The sequence below is a fragment of the Neofelis nebulosa genome, chromosome 7 (assembly GCF_028018385.1).
Source record: "Neofelis nebulosa isolate mNeoNeb1 chromosome 7, mNeoNeb1.pri, whole genome shotgun sequence".
Lineage (NCBI taxonomy): Eukaryota > Metazoa > Chordata > Mammalia > Carnivora > Felidae > Neofelis > Neofelis nebulosa.
Window position 1 is genome coordinate 62,216,970 of NC_080788.1, and position 19,147 is coordinate 62,236,116.

General features: G+C 39.6%; 1 protein-coding gene and 1 pseudogene across 2 annotated transcripts in view; both read right to left on the reverse strand.

The window, feature by feature from the left end:
* Nucleotides 1–19,147, reverse strand: part of MGA (MAX dimerization protein MGA) — a 168,146-nt gene that overhangs the window by 132,193 nt on the left and 16,806 nt on the right. The gene's annotated exons all lie outside the window — the stretch shown is intronic.
* On the reverse strand, nucleotides 3,425–13,841 carry LOC131516709 (small ribosomal subunit protein uS8-like; annotated as a pseudogene).

Consider the following 19,147-nt stretch of genomic DNA (forward strand, 5'->3'; position numbering starts at 1 on the left):
TTGAATATATATACACACACACATACATATATATGTTTGGTAATACATGAAAACATTATGATACATGAAACTCAATCACAAAGGACCTCACATTGTATGAACCTATACAGATACAAAGTAGAAAAGTAGTTGCCCACGGCTGGGAACATTGGGGGAAATAGAAAGTAACTGCTAATGGGAATAAGGCTTCTTTTTGAGGTTATGACAATGTTCTAAAATTGACTGTGAGAATGGGTACACAACTGTGAATACACCTAAAAACCACTGGCTGTGTACTTTAAATTGGTTAACTTTTTGGTATGTGAATTGTATCAAAACCTTTTTAAATCACAGAAGTTTTATAAATAAATATTTAACAACAGAATACTAATGTCACAAAATTCAAATTCAAATGTCATACCATCTTAACTGCAAGAAATGAATTACAACACTTCTCTAGACTGAACTTTATTCACTTGTAAATTCTCATAGTGATTTTAAGGTTAGTGAGAACTTCAAGACAATTAAACAATGACCTCCAGGTTGCACCTACACTCCTTAGCTTCAGCATAAACAAGACCTCAATATTCTGGATTCATCTTTCTTTCTTATATGCCCTATACTTTACCTGAACATTTTGCAGTTACAATTTCCACTACTATAGCATCTTCTCCCTATCTTCATAGTCTATCAACATCATTCTCCCTAATCTCCTCCTACAGAAATCTTCTCATTCTTAGAAGTCTAGTGCTTTCATGGAGCCTATCTGGATGCCCTTGCTGACATAAACAACGGCCTTCTTCGAAATAATCTAGTTCTTGTCAGATTGATCAACAAAATCACAGCTCCCCCTTAAGGTAAAAGCTCCACCAACAGCCCCCTGCAAGTTAAGGAGCTGTATTGTGGCCTCTTATTTCCTGTTATCTCCTAATCTCCATATAAATTCCACACAACCCTGGCACACAGGCATGCACCTGACCCAAAAGGTTACCAATCCTGCAGAATGGCCATCAGCCTAGGAGGAAAGAGCTTGCTAAGAGCTTAGCCCAACAGATATGACAGATTCTCTTAGATGCAAATGCTCTCTCTCTCTCTCTCTCTCTCTCTCAACTGAATGGGAAGCAGTAGGAGGGACTTGCATAGGTAGGAATCAAGAAGAGAATCTGAGCCATTTCCAGAGAAAAGGACCTAACAGAAAGCATACATGAGATGACACAAGGTAAGGAAAAGCATATACAAAGAAAAGGATGAAGTCAGAGGATGAATGAAACAGGAATGGTATAACCAGAGACCAAAAGAGACATTAAGAAAACCCAATAGAGGAGCGCCTGGCTGATTCAGATGGCAGAGCATGCAATTCCCGATCTCAGGGTCCTGAGTTCAAGCCCATGTTGCGTGGAGAGGGGACAGGGAAGAGAGGAGTGGAGAGGAAGGGGTAGAGGAGAGGGAGAGGGGAGGAGGGGGAGGGTAAGGGAGGAGAGTAGAGGAAAGGAAACTCTAATGCAGGGGGAAAATGACAAATTCACATGCTGAAAAGGCTATAAGAAAATATATTCTCGGGGCGCCTGGGTGGCGCAGTCAGTTAAGCGTCCGACTTCAGCCAGGTCACGATCTCGCGGTCCGTGAGTTCGAGCCCCGCGTCAGGCTCTGGGCTGATGGCTCGGAGCCTGGAGCCTGTTTCCGATTCTGTGTCTCCCTCTCTCTCTGCCCCTCCCCCGTTCATGCTCTGTCTCTCTCTGTCCAAAAATAAAATAAAAAACGTTGAAAAAAAAAAAAAAATTAAAAAAAAAAAAAAAAGAAAATATATTCTCTATAGCTTCAACGGATTCCTCAAGTTCCTTAACTACATATATTCCAGTCTGTCTGAGGTGTGGATCCAAACTGTTTATCCTGGGTTAATTATGGCATTCCAGGCTCCCTTTTACCATGTGGATGTGTGAAATGAACATCCAGTTCTTAAAGAAATCCAAATATCTCTTTGTCACCTGTGATGGAAAGAAGCATAACATACACCAATAACCCGTCACTTTCTTGAAAACAAAAACTAGGTTTATTCATCTAAGGAACTGCCAAAAGTACCTGCAACTGTGTCTTTAACAAAGCTCAGTAATGACTGCATTTGTTGTAGAAATACTAACTTAAAATCTCAGATATCCAGATTATTCTAAAACAGAAGCAATCTAGACCTAGAGGAAAAGTCAGACATAGAAGACTATTCTTCTGTACATAAAGGGGTCCAAAGCAGGAGAGATACTGATCCAAACCTACAAATACTAGTCACCCAGATACAGGCAAATCAGGGCATCACATTCCCCTAGCTATAACTAGATCAAAGATGGACTCATCTTGTCAATGACAGTCAAGCATGGGACTTTTGAGTTATTGGATGAAGAGAAGTTCTTTCTACCACACCAGAACTGGAAAGACAACAACTAGAGCTATTTTAGTCACCCTACTGCTATATGAAACCTAAAGATCAAATCAACACATAGTGGAGAGCAGATCTGAATTCAGAAAAGGAAAGAGACTAGGTCCTGGTAACATCATCAACATCATCTAAACTACAAAAGCCATACCTGAAGTCAGTGCTTTCCCTAGACTTTTCAGTAACCTAAGACAAAGTATTCTCTTTTCAAGCCAATTTGGTTTGGGTTTTTGGTCACTCGCAACCAAGATTCATAATTCATAAAGAAACTCTCCTGGGGCACCTGGGTGGCTCAGTCGGTTGAGCATCTGACTTAGGCTCAGGTCATGATCTCACAGTTCGTGGGTTCAAGCCCCTCATCAGGCTCTGTGCTCACAGCTCAGAACCTGAAGCCTGCTTCAGATTCTGTGTCTCCCTCTCTCTCTCTCTCTGCCCCTTGCCCACTCACACACGCGTGCTCTCCTCTCAAAAATAATAAACATTAAAAAAATTTTTTAATTAAAAAACTCTCCAAAAATCCATATTCATTTCTCTTTAATTTTAATTTTTTTCAAAAATTCTAGCACATTTTAAAATAAAAAAGTAGGGGCACCTGGGTGGCTCAGTCAGTTAAGCATCTGACTTCAGTTCGGGTCATGATCTCACAGCTTGTGAGTTCAAGCCCCGTGTCAGGCTCTGCGCTGACAGCTGAAGCCTGCTTCAGATTCTGTGTCTCCCTCTCACTCTCTGCTCCTCCCCTGCTCACGCTGTCTCTGTCTCTCAAAAACATTAAAAAAAAAAAAAAAAAATTGGGGCGCCTGGGTGGCTCAGTCGGTTAAGCGTCCGACTTCGGCTCAGGTCATGATCTCACAGTCCGTGAGTTCAAGCCCCACGTCGGGCTCTGTGCTGACAGCTCAGAGCCTGGAGCCTGCTTCGGATTCTGTGTCTCCCTCTCTCTCTGACCCTCCCCCGTTCATGCTCTGTCTCAAAAATAAATAAATTAATTAATTTAAAAAAAAAAACCATTAAAAAAAATTATTTTTAAATCAATCCGAGTCACAGCACCAAAAAATATATATATACTAAATTAAATTTTAAAATTAACCCATATCCCAACATCCTAAAACCATAGTTATTCATTTCCATTTGCTTCCAGTTAACATACACAAGCCATTCAATTTTAAACTGACAATCACTCTATTCTAAAATGATCCTTGTCACGACATCCATCCCAGCATGGGCTTATAACACTTCTACAAGCATCATGGGAATCCTTGGACACAACCAGCCCTTGACCACATTCTTCCTGGGAGCCTTTACCTAACGAGGGACTTCAACTCTGTTGAGGATATGAAATCTCTCACCCAGAATATGGCCTTTGTTACCCTTACCATTAACTTTATAAAAGCCTTTATCACCTCTATGCGATCAAGTCACATATTTTAAACCAGTTTCAGTATCAAAATAATTTGTGTCAAAGTTCAGGCAAGTGAGCCCAATCAAAAACTTCCAACATGCAAAGGCAGTAATATCCCCACCGTGATCTACCTTTCTTGTCTAAATATCCTCAGCCCTGGTTCCTTCCATAATATCACTTGCCCAAATCTTTTCCATTATGCCCAAGAAAATAATCATTCTCTTGTTACCAAATCCCAGACTCCCTCAACCTTTTTGAACAATGTTCCTTCTACTTATTTACCTTCACTTAAACCTGGCTCTCCCATCAAGATTTTCTCACAGCTCTCTCTTTACTGCAGTCCATACCCCCACAGAGCCAGCAGTGATTGGCACTCACTTGCCTCTCTACTGCAGCTTCCAGATCATGATCATCCTCCTTTATGGTCCCCATGTTCCCCTCCTTTATGGTCCCCCCATGGGACCCCATGTTCCAGATATATCCTCTCCTCATCACTAGTATCTTCTGATCCTTTAGTCATAACTCCTCATTGACTGAGGGGCTCAAACTCACAGACAGAGAGATCATGACCTGAGCTGAAGTCAGATGTTTAACCAACTGAGCCACCCAGGCACCCCAGGTCACCACAACTTCATAATCATCAAGTCAAATTAACATTTTTCCTGTCTTTATTTTTCTCGTTTTTAAATTTGTTTTTAATGTTTATTTATTTTTAAGAGAGAGCGAGCGTGAGCGGGGTAGGGGCAGAGAAAGATGAAAACACGAAATCCGAAGCAGGTTCCAGGCTCTGTCAGCATAGAGCCCAACGCGGGTTTCAAACTCACACGCATGAGAGATCATGACCTGAGCCAAAGTCGGACGCTTAACCGACTGAGCCACCCAGGCGCCCCTAATGTTTATTTATTTTTGAGAGAGAGACAGAGTGAGAGCAGGGGAGGGGGAGAGAGAGAGGGAGACACAGAATCCGAAGCAGGTTCTAGGCTCTAGGCCTACGCGGGGCTCGAACTCACCAACCATGAGATCATAACCTGAGCCAAAGTCGGATGCTTAACTGACTGAACCACCCAGGCGCCCTGAGGCACCAGATTCTTAAGAGTTCATAAAAACTTGAAGTTTTTTCAAAAGTTTTGTTCCCCATTGAGGCATTTTATTTGCACGTATGTATTACATCTTTAGAAAAAGAATCCCAGGATTTTCCCTCCTGTGTGTTTTTGTCTTGCTTCTTCATGGTCCATGATGCCAGCTGAGGGTGTCAGTACAATGAAACCAAACTGGCGGAATGGGAGAGTATTCTGCCATCTTCTAGATCCTTGAGTTGTAAGTCAAATCTGGGGCTGATCTCTCCACACTTGTTTAACCTGCCTGTGAGGTTCACAACAATTTTCCCAGCTCTGTGATCATCAATGATTTCAAGTTCATTAACGTAACCATGCTTCAGCATCACCATTAGAAACCAAATGACTTTGGAGCCTGACATAATAAGAACCTGGTGTTGGCCTCTCTTTTCAGCATTGTTAATTAACACTGTTAAAAGCATCTGCCAGGACATTCATGTGCATCATTATGGTGGCACAGAAAAATGGTGGAAAAAAGCTAAGCACAAATAAATCTGAGGCACCAAATCTTTTAAGACTTCATAAAAACTTGAAGTTCAGGTTTTTTCAAAAGTTTTTTCAAACATTTTTAGAAGTGAACAAGCAGAAGACACACATGAAAATTCAGAATTTCTGCCTTTTCATCCCAAACTTAAACCATTGAAAAATTCACTTTGTGTTGTTTCTAGGTAGACTTCTTCCCACACATTTTCCACGAATTATTCCCACCATCAACATTTTAAATGATTTCAAGTGCTAATAGCAGCAGCAGTTCTTATTAAAACATGTTCCTGACTTGCAAAGAAACCTTTCCAGATAGAAGACAAAGACTGAGAGGCCTAAGACTCTCACATTTTGGTCCTACAACACCAGAATCCTCAGCACCTTCTTGCTATTTCAAACATTTTGATTTAGTAAGCTTTATATACTCTTTGAAAAAGCAAATGCCTTTCTCAAAACACTTTACTAACAATAAGCCATAGTTTTGTATAGCATTTTAAGTTTCTAAAGCATTTTAACATATATTTTCTTCATTTTTAACTCACATTCTCTATAAAACAGTCAAGGCAAGCATTAATATTCTTTTACAATAAGAAAACTAAAACCTAAGTTGTTCATTGATTATAAATCACATAGCTAAAAAGTGGCAATCAGGCATAATCACCTCCAAATTTTCTCTCTCCTAGTCCTATGTCCTCAGCCACTTATCTCCACCCTATCCATCTTAAAGGAAAAGGTATCTCTCCTTTCTAAAACTAGTTCCCTACCAGATCCTTAAGCCTACCTAGAACCCTCAACTGCTCACAGAATCAACTAATTCCTTTTTCCAAACCACAATATCTCCCTATCCTGTAACTACATCTCCACATTCTATACATACGTTCAACTCTTCCCCTTAAAAAAAAAAAAAAAAAAATCCTCAACTCTTCCTATCCCATAAGGTGTGACCCAATCTCTTTCCCTACCAAACCCTTAAGAGTTGTACTGCATTTTCATCTCTTCACTAAAATATTCCTTATTAAAGGTCACCAGTGATTTTCTAGTGGCCACATCCAATAACCGCTTTTCAGTTATTATCCTTAGGTGTTCAATCTTTGTCCTAAGCTAAATGACACTACGGATCACTCTACTCCTCCTAAAACTTGCATCACTCCTGGACTCTTGCTATGTCCCTCTCTCATTTTCCTACCACTGACTTCCTTTTTAACGTCATTTGCAAATTACCTACCTACCTGTTGGTTCTCTTCTGAGGCCCTCCCCATGGTCCCAGCCTTTTCTCTTTGGCTAAACACTCCCCCTGAACAATCTCTGCCACTTCCATGCCCTCAGTTTCTAACTATAAGCCTATGATTTCCTAAACTCTATGGTCTTAACACACCCTTTCATTCTTTGAGGAGAAAGCTAAAAGAAAACAAAACTGAATATTTATCAAATCTCTGGGCAGGAAGGAGAAGAAGATAGAACCATTTTCTAAGCTTAGAAACAAAGAAAATACAGATTTGACTGCATTAAAAATTTTAAATTCTGTAAACTAAGACAAACAACATGGAAAATAAAGAAACTATACACATATATACTAATTATATACATCCATAAATCTATAACTTTATAAGTAAATGGAAAAATAAAGTTTAGAAAGCAAGCAAGCTATTTTTAATTTTATTAAGTTTATTTGAGAGAGAACAAGCAGGGGAGGAGCAGAGAAAAGAGGGAAAGAGAGAGAATCCCAAGCAGGATCGTGCTGATAGCATGGAACCCAATGGGGGCTCAAACTCACAAACTGTGAGATCATGACCTGAGCCAAAATCAAGAGTCCCATGCCCAACCGACTGGGCCGCCCAGGTGCCCCACTTTCATAAAATTTTAAAACTGTCTTTGAACCCCCCCAAATCAAGAATTAGTACTATTCTAGATACATTTCTAGTCATGTTCTAAAACTGCATTTGGCTTGTGTATATGCATGCATGCGCATGCAAGTGTGGTCTTATAACTTTGACAACCAGCAAGCAGATAAATCTCGTCTACGTGGACTATCTGCAGATTTTTTTAGTAGTCACAAGAACAAAGGTAACCAATATACAGAGCTTGTCTGGTGAATCCTCATTCTATGTTTTCTGGACAAACACACACAGTTCATGGTAAGAAACATTCCTTATTCCCTTGGCCCAAACATTGCTGAGCCTGGTGTCAATGCACACATCTGGAGTTCCCATCTCCTTCAAGGCAAATTTATGGGTCTTTTTCAGGGTCCAAAGGGCACACTTTTTTTAAATTTTTTTATTTTTATTTTTTTTAGAGAGAGCATGAGCAAGGGAGAAAGGGATAGGGGGACAGAGAGAATCTTAAGCAGACTCCATGCTCACTGCAGATCCCAAGGGCATACTTCTTGAAGTCCACTCCATGAATGCACTTGGTTAATGGTGATAATGCATTCTCTGGTCACAACTTCATTGATGGCAGAATGGCCCTTCTTATTCTCACCACCATTTCTTGCAGGAGCCATTGTGCCAGCCCCCGTCAGAAAGGAAGAGCATGAAGTATTATTGCATTAACTTTTTAAATAACATTATGCTATGTTCTTAACACTCAAGAGTCACCTCTACCACATGTGAGGCACTTTTATAGGTACCAGAGGATACAAGAGTCTACAAAATAGATAAAAGTCACTGTCCCGCCCACTGTTTATACAGGATTCTAGTCTGGGGATAGGGAGAAGAGACAAATAAAATTAAATAAAAAATATATATGTTAAATGGTGACTAAGTGCTATGGAAATGATGTAGGAAAAGGAGATTAGCAGCATTGCAAAGGGTCATAAGTTTAAACATTGTGGTTAAGGACTCACTGAGAAGGTGACATTTGAATAAAGAAGAGAATAAGCCATATTTCAGAGAATATTCCAGGCAAAGGCCTGCAGATGGAGGCTTTCCCAGAGTGTTTGAGGGATAACAAGGAAGCATTAAGGCTAAAGAACAGTGTTAGAGAGGAACAACAATTGAAAATGAGATCACACATATTTTCTGAGTATGCTAAACCACAAGGCTTAACTGCCCTCTAATTCTAAGCCATTTCTGTAAGCTATTCACACACACAATTAATAAATTAAGACAGGGTAACCACAGCTTGACTACCGTGTGACTGCTTGCTCCAAGGGGGTGATTTGGAGGTAGAAAAAGGTCAGAATTCAGTTTTGGACAAATTTAAAATCCTATTAGACATCCAACTGGAGATGTTGGGTAGGTAACTGAATACAAGAGTCCAGATTTAGGAGAAAAGGCCAAACCTGAAGATACAAATTCAAAAGACGTTTGTGTAAGAGACTAAATAAAGCTGAGGAAATAAAGTTTTCTTATTTTGAACTTATTTTTTCTGTAGTTTTTCTTTTCTTTTTTTGTTTAGAGAGAGAGAAAGCACACAAGCAGGGTAGGCAGAGAGAGAGAAAGAGACAGGGAGGGAAGGAGGGAGGGGGAGGGGGAGAGAGAGAGAGAAAGAGAATTCCAAGCAGTGGAAGCCCTGTGGAGCCCTACTAAGGACTCTATGTATTCACCATGAGACCGTGACCTGAGCTGAAATTGAGTCTGACACTAGTGACTGAGCCACCCAGGCACCCCTCTTTTTATTTTTTTCTTTTCAAATTGTTATTTCAATTCTACTTAGTTGGGACGCCTGGGTGGCTCGGTCAGTTGGGCATCCGACTTCGGCTCAGGTCATGATCTTGTGGTCTGTGCATTCAAGCCCCACATCGGGCTTTGTGCTGACAGCTCAGGGCCTGGGGCCTGCTTTGGATTCTATGTCTCCTTCTCTCTCTGCCCCATCCCTGCTCATGCTCTCTCTCAAAAATAAATGATAAAAAAATAATAATAAGTAAATAAATTCTACTTAGTTAACATACGTGCAATAATGGTTTCAGGAGTAGAATTCAGTGATTCATCACTTACATACAATACCAGTGCTCATCATAACAAATGCCCTATCAATTCTCGGTAGGAAATAAAGAATTTTTTTTTAATTTATTTCTTTTTAGGTTATTTAGAGACAGAGACAGAGAGAGAGCGCACGTGCACACGTGCATGAGGGGGAAGGGGCAGAGAGAGGGGGGGGGGGGAGAGAGAGAATCTCAAGCAGGCTCTATGCAGTCAGCATAGAACCTGACTCAGGGCTCGATATAACAAACTCCAGATCAAGACCTGAGATGAAACCAACAGTCAGACATTCAACCAACTAAGCCACCCAGGTGCCCCAAAATAAAGTTGTTGTTTTTTTTAAGATGATAATCAAGGTGTGAGCCCTGAGCATTCTAACATTGAAAGGAGGGAGGTAAGGAAGAACTAGCACACAGCAAGAAGGACAGACCCTGAGACAAGAGTAGAACTAGGAGAATGTGATGTCCTGGAAAAGCAAGTGGGAAAATGGTTAGGTTCAAGAACAAGAAAGTAATTAACTGTGGCAAAGCTGCTAACAGACCATGTGGAATGAGGAATGACTGATGGATTTAGCAATGTAGAGATAAATGGTCACAAAGTAGAACTCTACAGGAGCAGTGGGGACAAAAGCCTAACGGAATTTAAGAAAAAAATGTGAGGAGATTAACTGTAGACACAAGACAAGAGTTTCACTCTAATTAAACACACATTTCTTGGGACACCTGGGTGACTCAGTCAGTTAAGCATCCAATTGCAGCTCAGGTCATGATCTCACGAATTCTAGCCCTGTGTCAGGCTCTGTGCTGACAGTTCAGAGCCTGGAGCCTGCTTCAGATTCTGTGTCTCCCTTTCTCCCTGACCCTTCCCCATTCACACCCTGTTTCTCCTTATCAAAAATAAACATTTAAAAAAATTTTTTTTCATTTTTTTGGGGGCACCTGGGTGGCTCAGTTGGTTAAGTGTCCGACTTGGCTCATGTCATGATCTCACAGTTGGTGGGTTCAAGCCCCGCATCGGGCTCTGTGCTGACAGTGCGGAGCCTGTGTGGAATTTTGTCTCCCTCATCTCTGCCCTTCCTCCACTTGTGCTATCTCTGTCTCTCTCAAAATAAATAATCTTAAAAAAAAAATCTTTATAAAAAATAAAATGTGAAGGGGTACCTACATGGCTCAGTTGGTTAAGCATCCTACTCTTAGTAGCAATTCAGGTTATGATTTCACAGTTTGGTTCTTGGGATCAAACCCCGACTCAGGATCGGCGTGGGATTCTCTCTCTGCTCCTCCCCACTCATGTGTTCTTGCTAGCTCTCTCTCAAAATAAATAAATAAACTTTAACAAAAATAAAAACGTTTAAGATAAACACTATAGATCTCTAGAAAGGAATACACCAAAATGTTAAAGCAGTGGTTATATTACAGCATTGTGCGATTAAAGCTGACTTCAATTTTCTTATAATATTCCTACATTCTTCAAATGTTCAACAGTAAACACGTACAGTTTTACTTAATAGTTCTTTAAATGTTCATATCCTCCAACCAAGAAGCTATATCTAAGTATTGCTCCTAAGGAAACACCCTGAAACTTAAAGTTTTACGCACCAAAAAAAATTTAATTTTTTTTAATCTTTATTTTAACATAGGCTCCACACCCAATGTGGGGCTTGAATGCACAACCCCAAGATCAAGAGTTACATACTCTACTGACTGAACCAGCCAGGTGCCCCTAGGCACCAAAATTTTTATTATGGTTTACCAAAACAGTAATATTAACACCCAAGTTTCCAATAGTAGGGAACAGTAAAAGTTAAAGGTATGTTTCCTCAATTTAGAAGGATGTTGGTTAACTGGAAAATGCTTATATTAAAGTGTTAACTGAATAAGGGCACCTGGGTGGCTAAGTTACTTAAGCATCCAACTCTTGGTCTCAGCTCAGGTCATGATCTCATGGTTCACAGGATTGAGCCCTACATTGGGCCCTGTGATGACAGCATAGATCCTGCTTAGGATAGAATCTCTCTCCCTCTATCTGCTCCTCCCCTCTCTCTCTAAAAAAGTTAACTTTAATGTTTAAAATGTTAACTGAATGTTAATAAAAACTGAACACACAGTGGACTAGTCAGATGTGCTTCTCTCTTTGCCCACCTAATCTCCTCTAAAACAACAGCAAAATTATTTTCAAAAGGGAAAAAGATGGGGCACCTGGGTGGTGCAGTTGGTTAGGCATGCACTATTGATTTCAGCTCAGGTCATAATCTTGAACATGAGTTCAAGCCCCGCATTGGGCTCTGCACTGATCATGAAGAGCCTGATTGGTATTCTCTCTCTCCCTCTACCACTCTCCCTCTCCCTATCTCTCTCTCACTCAAAATAAATAAATAAACTTTAAAAAGGGGGGGGGGGGGGGAGGTGACAATGAAGACTAAAGAAAGATAAAGAAGAGACAAAGGATTATTAAAGGACACAACAAATGATGTCAACAAGTCTTGTAATGTAGAAAAACGTTCCAGTGATTAGCGGAACAGAGGAAGAGACAAATTAAATGCCTGGCAAGGGGGGGTACCAAAAATGAACAAGCCATTTTACCCGATTGAATAAATGTTTGAAAGCAACTGACCATTCACATTCTTTCATTTCACAAATGTTTCCTAAGTGCCTACTAGGCGCCAGATTCTGTAATATGCATAGAGTATAAAAAGTGAAAAAGTTCTTTAAGGAGTTCACCTCCTTATCATCTAGATTTCCATTCTGAAGTTTGTAAGCTTAGGCTAACATTTTGCCTGTCACTTAAACATATACTGTCAGGAAGACAGAAGAAATTTTGCATTGAGCACACCAACTCTTTCTAGCTAATTCCAAAAAGTGATACCAAATGTCACTGCACACTTCCTCTGAAGGTACACAATTATAATTGCTCAGATTACCAGATGTGTTTGGCAACCCTTACAATGACTCCGTACTTAGATTAAAAATGTAACTATTGGGTGCCTGGGTGGCTCAGTTGGTTGAGTGTCCGACTTTGGCTCAGATCATGATCTCACTGTCTTTGAGTTCAAGCCCCACATTGGGTCTGGTGCTGACAGCTCAGAGCCTGGAGCCTGCTTCAAATTGTGTCTCCCTCTCTCTCTGCCCCTCCCCACTCTCTGTTTCTCTCAAAAATAAATAAACATTAAAAACAATTTTTTTAATGTAGCTATTAACACATTATTCAGTGCTTTTAGTGTTAACTGCTTTAGGCTTTCATGTTTCTAGAGATATTTATGATGTATTTCTTTTTCTATTTTTAAAGAGAATGAGTTTGTTTTCTGTTTATTTATTTGATAGACAGGTGCAGAGACAGAGGAGAGAGAGAATCTTGCAGGCTCCACACTGCCAGCGCAGAACCCAACGTGGGGCCTGATCCCACAAACCTCGAGACCATGACAGTAGCCAACATCAAGAGTACAATGTTCAAAATCAAGAGTACGATGCTCAACTGACTGAGCCACCCAGGAGCCCCTATGACGTATTTCTTTTAGAGAAAAATTAAAACTTGATATTCTATCTTATGCAAAAGTGTAACTGACTTCACTCATCTTTTTTTTTTATTTTTTTTTAATGTTTATTTATTTTTGAGACAGAGAGAGACAGAGCGTGAGTGGGGGAGGGGCAGAGAGAGAGGGAGACACAGAATCTGAAACAGGCTCCAGGCTCTGAGCTGTCAGCACAGAGCCCGATGCGGGGCTCGAACCCACAAACCGTAAGATCATGACCTGAGCTGAAGTCGGACGCTTAACCGACTGAGCCACCCAGGCGCCCTTTGACTCATCTTTTTATCAGGTGAACCACAGCAGAAAATATTTCCATTCAGAGTGACCATGAGGTTATGGGACTGCTAAAGTGAGCAAGTGAAGGGCTTACGTTAGTATCATTAAAGTCCATCTGCATCAACGAACTGGAGAAAGCAAATAGAGGTTAAAAGCAAGGTGACCACTATTAAGCATACCCCTGGTCAAAACTGGAAAATATAATAAAAATACCTCCTACTGGGAGAAAAAACAAGGAAAACAAATACAATGATAATTTTCATCTTCCAGATAGAGATTATGTAACATTTGGATAATTTATAATGGTGATCATATCATAAAAAAATATCTACATGAAAAATTAGAGCCCGTCATCCCAACTAAGTGGCTTCCTATATTATAACTTAATAGTTAATGACAATCTTCTAATAACAAGGTAGTTACTACTACTATTTATATCAACATGCGATAAACTAAGTGGTAGTGATATATTATCAAGAGCCTTTGCTTATACCCAGAAGACAACTGAGAGATTTACTAGATTTACTAGATTTAAAATTTTACTAGATTTAAAAACCCTGGTACAGGGTTGCCTGGGTGGCTCAGTCGGTTAAGCGTCCGACTTTGGCTGAGGTCATGATCTAACAGTTCATCACGAGTCTGAGCCCCACATCAGGATCTCTGCTGTCAGCACAGAGCCTGCTTGGGATTCTCTCCTTCCCTCTCTCTCTGCCCTTCCCCAGCTCACATGCACTCTCTCTCCCTCTCAAAATAAACTTTAAAAAAAAAAAAAAAGTGGTAGTACACATGATCATGGATGGGAAGAACACTGTTAAAATGTCCATACCATCCAAAGCAATCTACAGACTCATGCAATTCCTGTCAAAACACTAGTAATCAAAACCACAATGAGATATTTACCACTTCATACCCATTAAGACTATAATCAAAGAAACAGAAAATAATTTGCTTGCGTTGGCAAGGAAGTGGAGCAATTCTAGAACCTTGTGCATAGCAAATGGGAATATAAGATGGTATAGTTACTGTGGAAAACAATTGGTGATTCCTCAAAAAGTTAAACAAAGAATTACCAAATTATCCAGCAATTCCATTTCTGAGCGTGTACCTAAAAGAACTGAATGCAGGAACTCAGACACTTCTACTGCAATATTCATAACAATATTATTCACAGTAGCCAAAAGGTGGAAACCACCCAAATGTCCACTGATGAATACATACACAAAATGTGGTATATCCATACAATGGAATATATTCAGCTTTAAAAAGGAAGAAAATTCTAACACGTGCTACAACAGAAATGAATCTTGAAGACATTATGCTTAGTAAAATGAGCTTGGGGCAAAAAAGGACAAATATTTTATATATGATTCAATTTATATGAGATACCCAGCAAAGTCAAATTCATGGAGACAGAAAACAGAATGGTAATTGCCAAGACCTAGAAAAAGAGAGAATGGAAAATTAGTGGTTTTAATGGTCACAGAGTTTCAGTTTGGACAGATAAAACAGCTCTGGAGACAGATGGTAGTGATGCACAATGATGTAAATATTTTATGTACTATTAAAAATGGTTAAATTGGTAAATTTTATGTTTATCTACCACCAAAAATAAAGAAGCACTGTAGGTAAAATTTTAGTAAAATTGTGAAGATAAGGACTTTATCCTCTCCTTTGAAAAGAATCTGGTATAAGGATCAGCTAAAGTTAAATAACCTTTGTAAAGAATGAATAAACCATACTGCTGCAAATTTACTCACCCACCTCAAAGAATGATCCTGTATGTTTCTGAAATTTTATTTCAATACAAAGTTTGTTAAATAAATGAATTCTTTTCATCTAACCTGTGTCCATTAACTGTCCTGATTTTCTTTTTATATATACATATATGTTTATTTATTTATTTTGAAAGAAGAAGGAGAGGGAGAGAGAGAATCCCAAGCAGGATCCACCCTGTCAGTACAAAGCCCAAAACTCAAAAACCGTAAGATCATGACCCGAGCCGAAATCAAGAGCCAGGCAGTCAAGCAGCTGAGCCACCCAGGTGCCCCTTCCTCATGCTTTTTTATAATGTTGATCTATTTTGAGTGAGAGAGGTGTCCTGATTTTCAAGATAACCCACACAGTGGTCTCAAAAAGTCCCTTCATCTTTTATTTCCCATCATTTCCTGCCATAAATACTCCCCTTCGATCATACTTTATACTGATCTTGCTCAGTAGGTTAAGCAACCAACTCTTGATTTCGGCTCAGGCAGTGATCTCAAGATTCATAATAAGCTCAAACCCTGCATCAAGCTCTACACCAGCAGCATGGAGCCTGCTTAAGATTCTCTCTTCTCTCTCTCTCTCTGTCTCTGTCTCTCTCTCTCTCTGGGCCCTGGGTAGCTCACTTCGTTAACTGTCTGACTTTGGCTCAGGTCATGATCTCACAGTTCTTGAGTTTGAGCCCCTATCAGGCTTTCTGCTGTCAGCACAAAGCCTGCTTCAGATCCTCTGTCCCCCCTCTCTCTGCCCTCCCGTTTCTGTGCTCTCTCGCTCTCTCTCTCAAAATAAACATTAAAAATTTTTTAAGAAAAAATAATTTAAAAAATTTTTAATGATTTGTTTAATGTTTATTTATTTTTGAGACAGAGCATGAGGGGGGAGGGGCAGAGAGAGAGGGAGACACAGAAGCTAAAGCAGGCTCCAGGCTCCAAGCTGTCAGCAGAGACCCAACCCAGAGCTTGAACTCATGAACTGAGAGATCACGACCTGAGCCGAAGTCGGAGGCTTAACCAGTGCACTGAGCTACCCAGGCACCCCAAAAATAATTTTAAAAATTAAAAGAATATGCTCAGGAAAAAAAAAAATATGCCAGGCAAACTCTTTCTTTAAAACCAAGTAATGATTTTATACTATGGTGATAGCAAAAAACAATGAAGCAATAAGGGAGGTTGCTTTAAACCTGGTTATCAGGAAAGACCTGAGAGGTGATTTAAATTGTGAACTGAATGACAGGAAGGAACCAGACTTAGAGAAGAACACTCAAGGCAAAGAGAAGGTAAGTCCAAAAGGCACTGAAGTGAAGACAAACAGCCCATTCAAAGAAAAGAAACAGCTTATGTGGCTACACCTTAGAGAATGAAAGGAAAGGTGGCAGGAGGTAAGGTTGCAGAGATAGGGAAAGGTAAGATCATGTAGCATGTTGTAGACCACAATAAGGAATCTGAATTTTAGAAGCCATATTTTAACTATCTCATCTCTGTGCTTTAATTTCCACTCTCACTTCTTTTTTGGGGGGGGGGGGGATCTTAAGTTTTTGTGTTCTTTTTTTAATGTTTATTTATTTTTGAGATAGGAGAAGGAGAGAGATGGTGAGCAGGGAAGGAGCAGAGAGAAAGGGAGACAGAGAATCCCAAAAGGTTCCCCACTATAAGAGACGAGACCTACTTGAGGCTCAAACTCCCGAACCATGAGATCATGACCTGAGCCAAAATCAAGAGTCAAACCCTTAACCGAATGAGCCAACCAGGAGGCCCTCCATTCTCACTTCTCAATTTCAGCCCTTACTGCCTCACTTCAGGACTATACCACTATAATAATCTCCTAAATCTTCTTCCTAATTTTAGCTTCTTCCCACTCTAAGCCATTCTTATCACCACAGCAAAATCAAACATTTTTATAAAAGCAGTGTTACGCATTATCACTCTTCTGATCAAAAACCTTCCAAGGGCAACAAGATAAAAACACCCACTCCTTAGTCAGAAGCTCAAAGTTCCCTGTAACAGTGCCTTAATGCTCTCCCCTTCTCTAACTGTACCTTCTATCACACCCCTAAACAAAATCTCATTCTAGCCAAACTGCTCCCTGACACTACATGTGTTTCCCACCATATGACCTTAGTTCACAGCATTCATTCTTCCACCTCCCCAAACGTCATACCCTTGACTCTTCTCTAAATCACCATTTTTTTCTGCAAAGTTCTACCTAAGTAGGGAGCAAGAAAGAAGAAAATTCCCACTGAGGAAATAACAAGAAGAAAGGCACAGAAGCTTGAATATGTACATTATAATCACACACACATAAAAATAGTGTCTATGACTAGGTAAAGAAGACATGGTGAGATAATAGGAGATAAAGCCATTCAGCAGGCGGGGTAAGAATGTTGTGACCTTATGCAAATTATTTAACTTCTCTGGCCTTCAGTTTCTTCATGTGCAGAAAGAAAGCAGTAACAGTGCCCACGTCACAGTATTGTGGCAATTTATTCACTCACTCAGCAAACATTTCCTGAGCACTTACTCTGTATGCCAGCATTGTTCTATGAGATGTAGAAACAGCAGTGAACAAGACAAACAAAAATCTCTGCCCTGTGGTACTTAAATGTTAATAAAGGAAACATCAAATAAGCAAAATAAATATATATGTTATCTAGTAATAAATGCTACAGAAAACAAAATAGAAAAGAGGGAAAGGGAAAAAAAGCAAAATTTGAATCAAGACATAGAAGAATTGAGGAAACAAGCCATGCAGGTCCAGACAGAAGACATCAGAAATGAAAGGGCATGATCAAGGAAAAACAAGGAGGCTAAGGAGATGGGCAGAGTAGAGGGTAAATGGTAAAAGACGGAGGTCAGAGAAGTTAAGAGGGGACCAGGTCAACATAGAACCCTACAGGCCACTGCAAAGATTTTAGCTTTCATTTTGCTAGAAATAGGAAGCCATTGGAGGGTTTTTAGCATGACATAACCTGACTTTAACAGCATTTTAACAGCCATCTCTGATTTAACAGCACCTGTCTAGCTGCTATTTTAAAATTATACTATAAGAAACCAAGGTCAGGACGAAGAGACCACTTAGGAAATTAAATTAGATAATGGCGCTTAACACAATGCCTGGCATAGAAGTAGGTTATTTTTCCAGGAATGGGGATGAATTTCTCACACCTTTGGACCAAACACTAGTAAAATAACCAGCTGAATTTAAAGCTGCTGACGTTTGAGTGTAAGGCAAATGTATCTCATAATCTTAAGCTCATCAAAATTAAAACCTTTTGTTTAAGTTTATTTACTTGTTTTTGAGACAGCAAGCGAGCTAGCAAGAGAGGCAAAGACAAAATCCCAAGCAGGCGCCGCGCTACTAGCGCAGAGTCCCACACAGGGCTCAAACTCACAAACCATGAGACGATGTCCCAAGCTAAAATCAAGAGTCAGATGCTTAACCAAATGAGCCACCCAGGTGCCCCAGAATAAAAATGTTTAAATGACAGACGCTTTTTATGATTCCCTATTTCCCATAAAGACAATGCAGAAGTCTGATCTTATCCACGTTTACCAGCATGCCACTCTAAAGGCAAATGTCATTAAAAAAAAAAAAAAAATTTAAGGAGAATTTTAGGAAATAAAGTATGCTTCTATATAAAAATATTTCAGCTTAACCGACTGAACCACCCAAGTGCTCCAATAAATTATATTATTGATCAGTGAAGTATTTCCGTTTTCCCTCAGCTTATCAGATTCCTTGGGATTACATATTGCTATAACTTTCTGACTATGCCACCTAATCACTGACATAATTGTTTTAAATACATCAAACTTAATCATAGCATTGGTAATTTTTATGCATATTATTAATTCAGAGGTTTTCCATTCCATTAATGTTACCTCCAAGAAAAATAACCTGCTCAAATGAGTTATTTAAAAATATTGTTATCAGTAGTAAATAAATGAAATATGTTCAAAAAAATAAAAATATTTCAATCTGGAAAAATCTGCTACTTCAAATGGCACCAATATTGGTTACCTCTATTGATCTAATTATCTTAAATTCTCAGAGGCAATATAAAATGCTGGGTGCAAGAACTGGCACTATTTAAAATAAAAAGGCAGTTATAACACCTTAAAACAACTGAAAAGTAACGTCCAGTGCTGAAAAGCTTTCATTTTGAAAATATATATACACTTAACAGCTTGGAAAACACTATGATTGACATTAACACAAATAATCCTGGTAAGAGGTCACCCAGCGGGGAGAAAGGTACACGTGTACTCT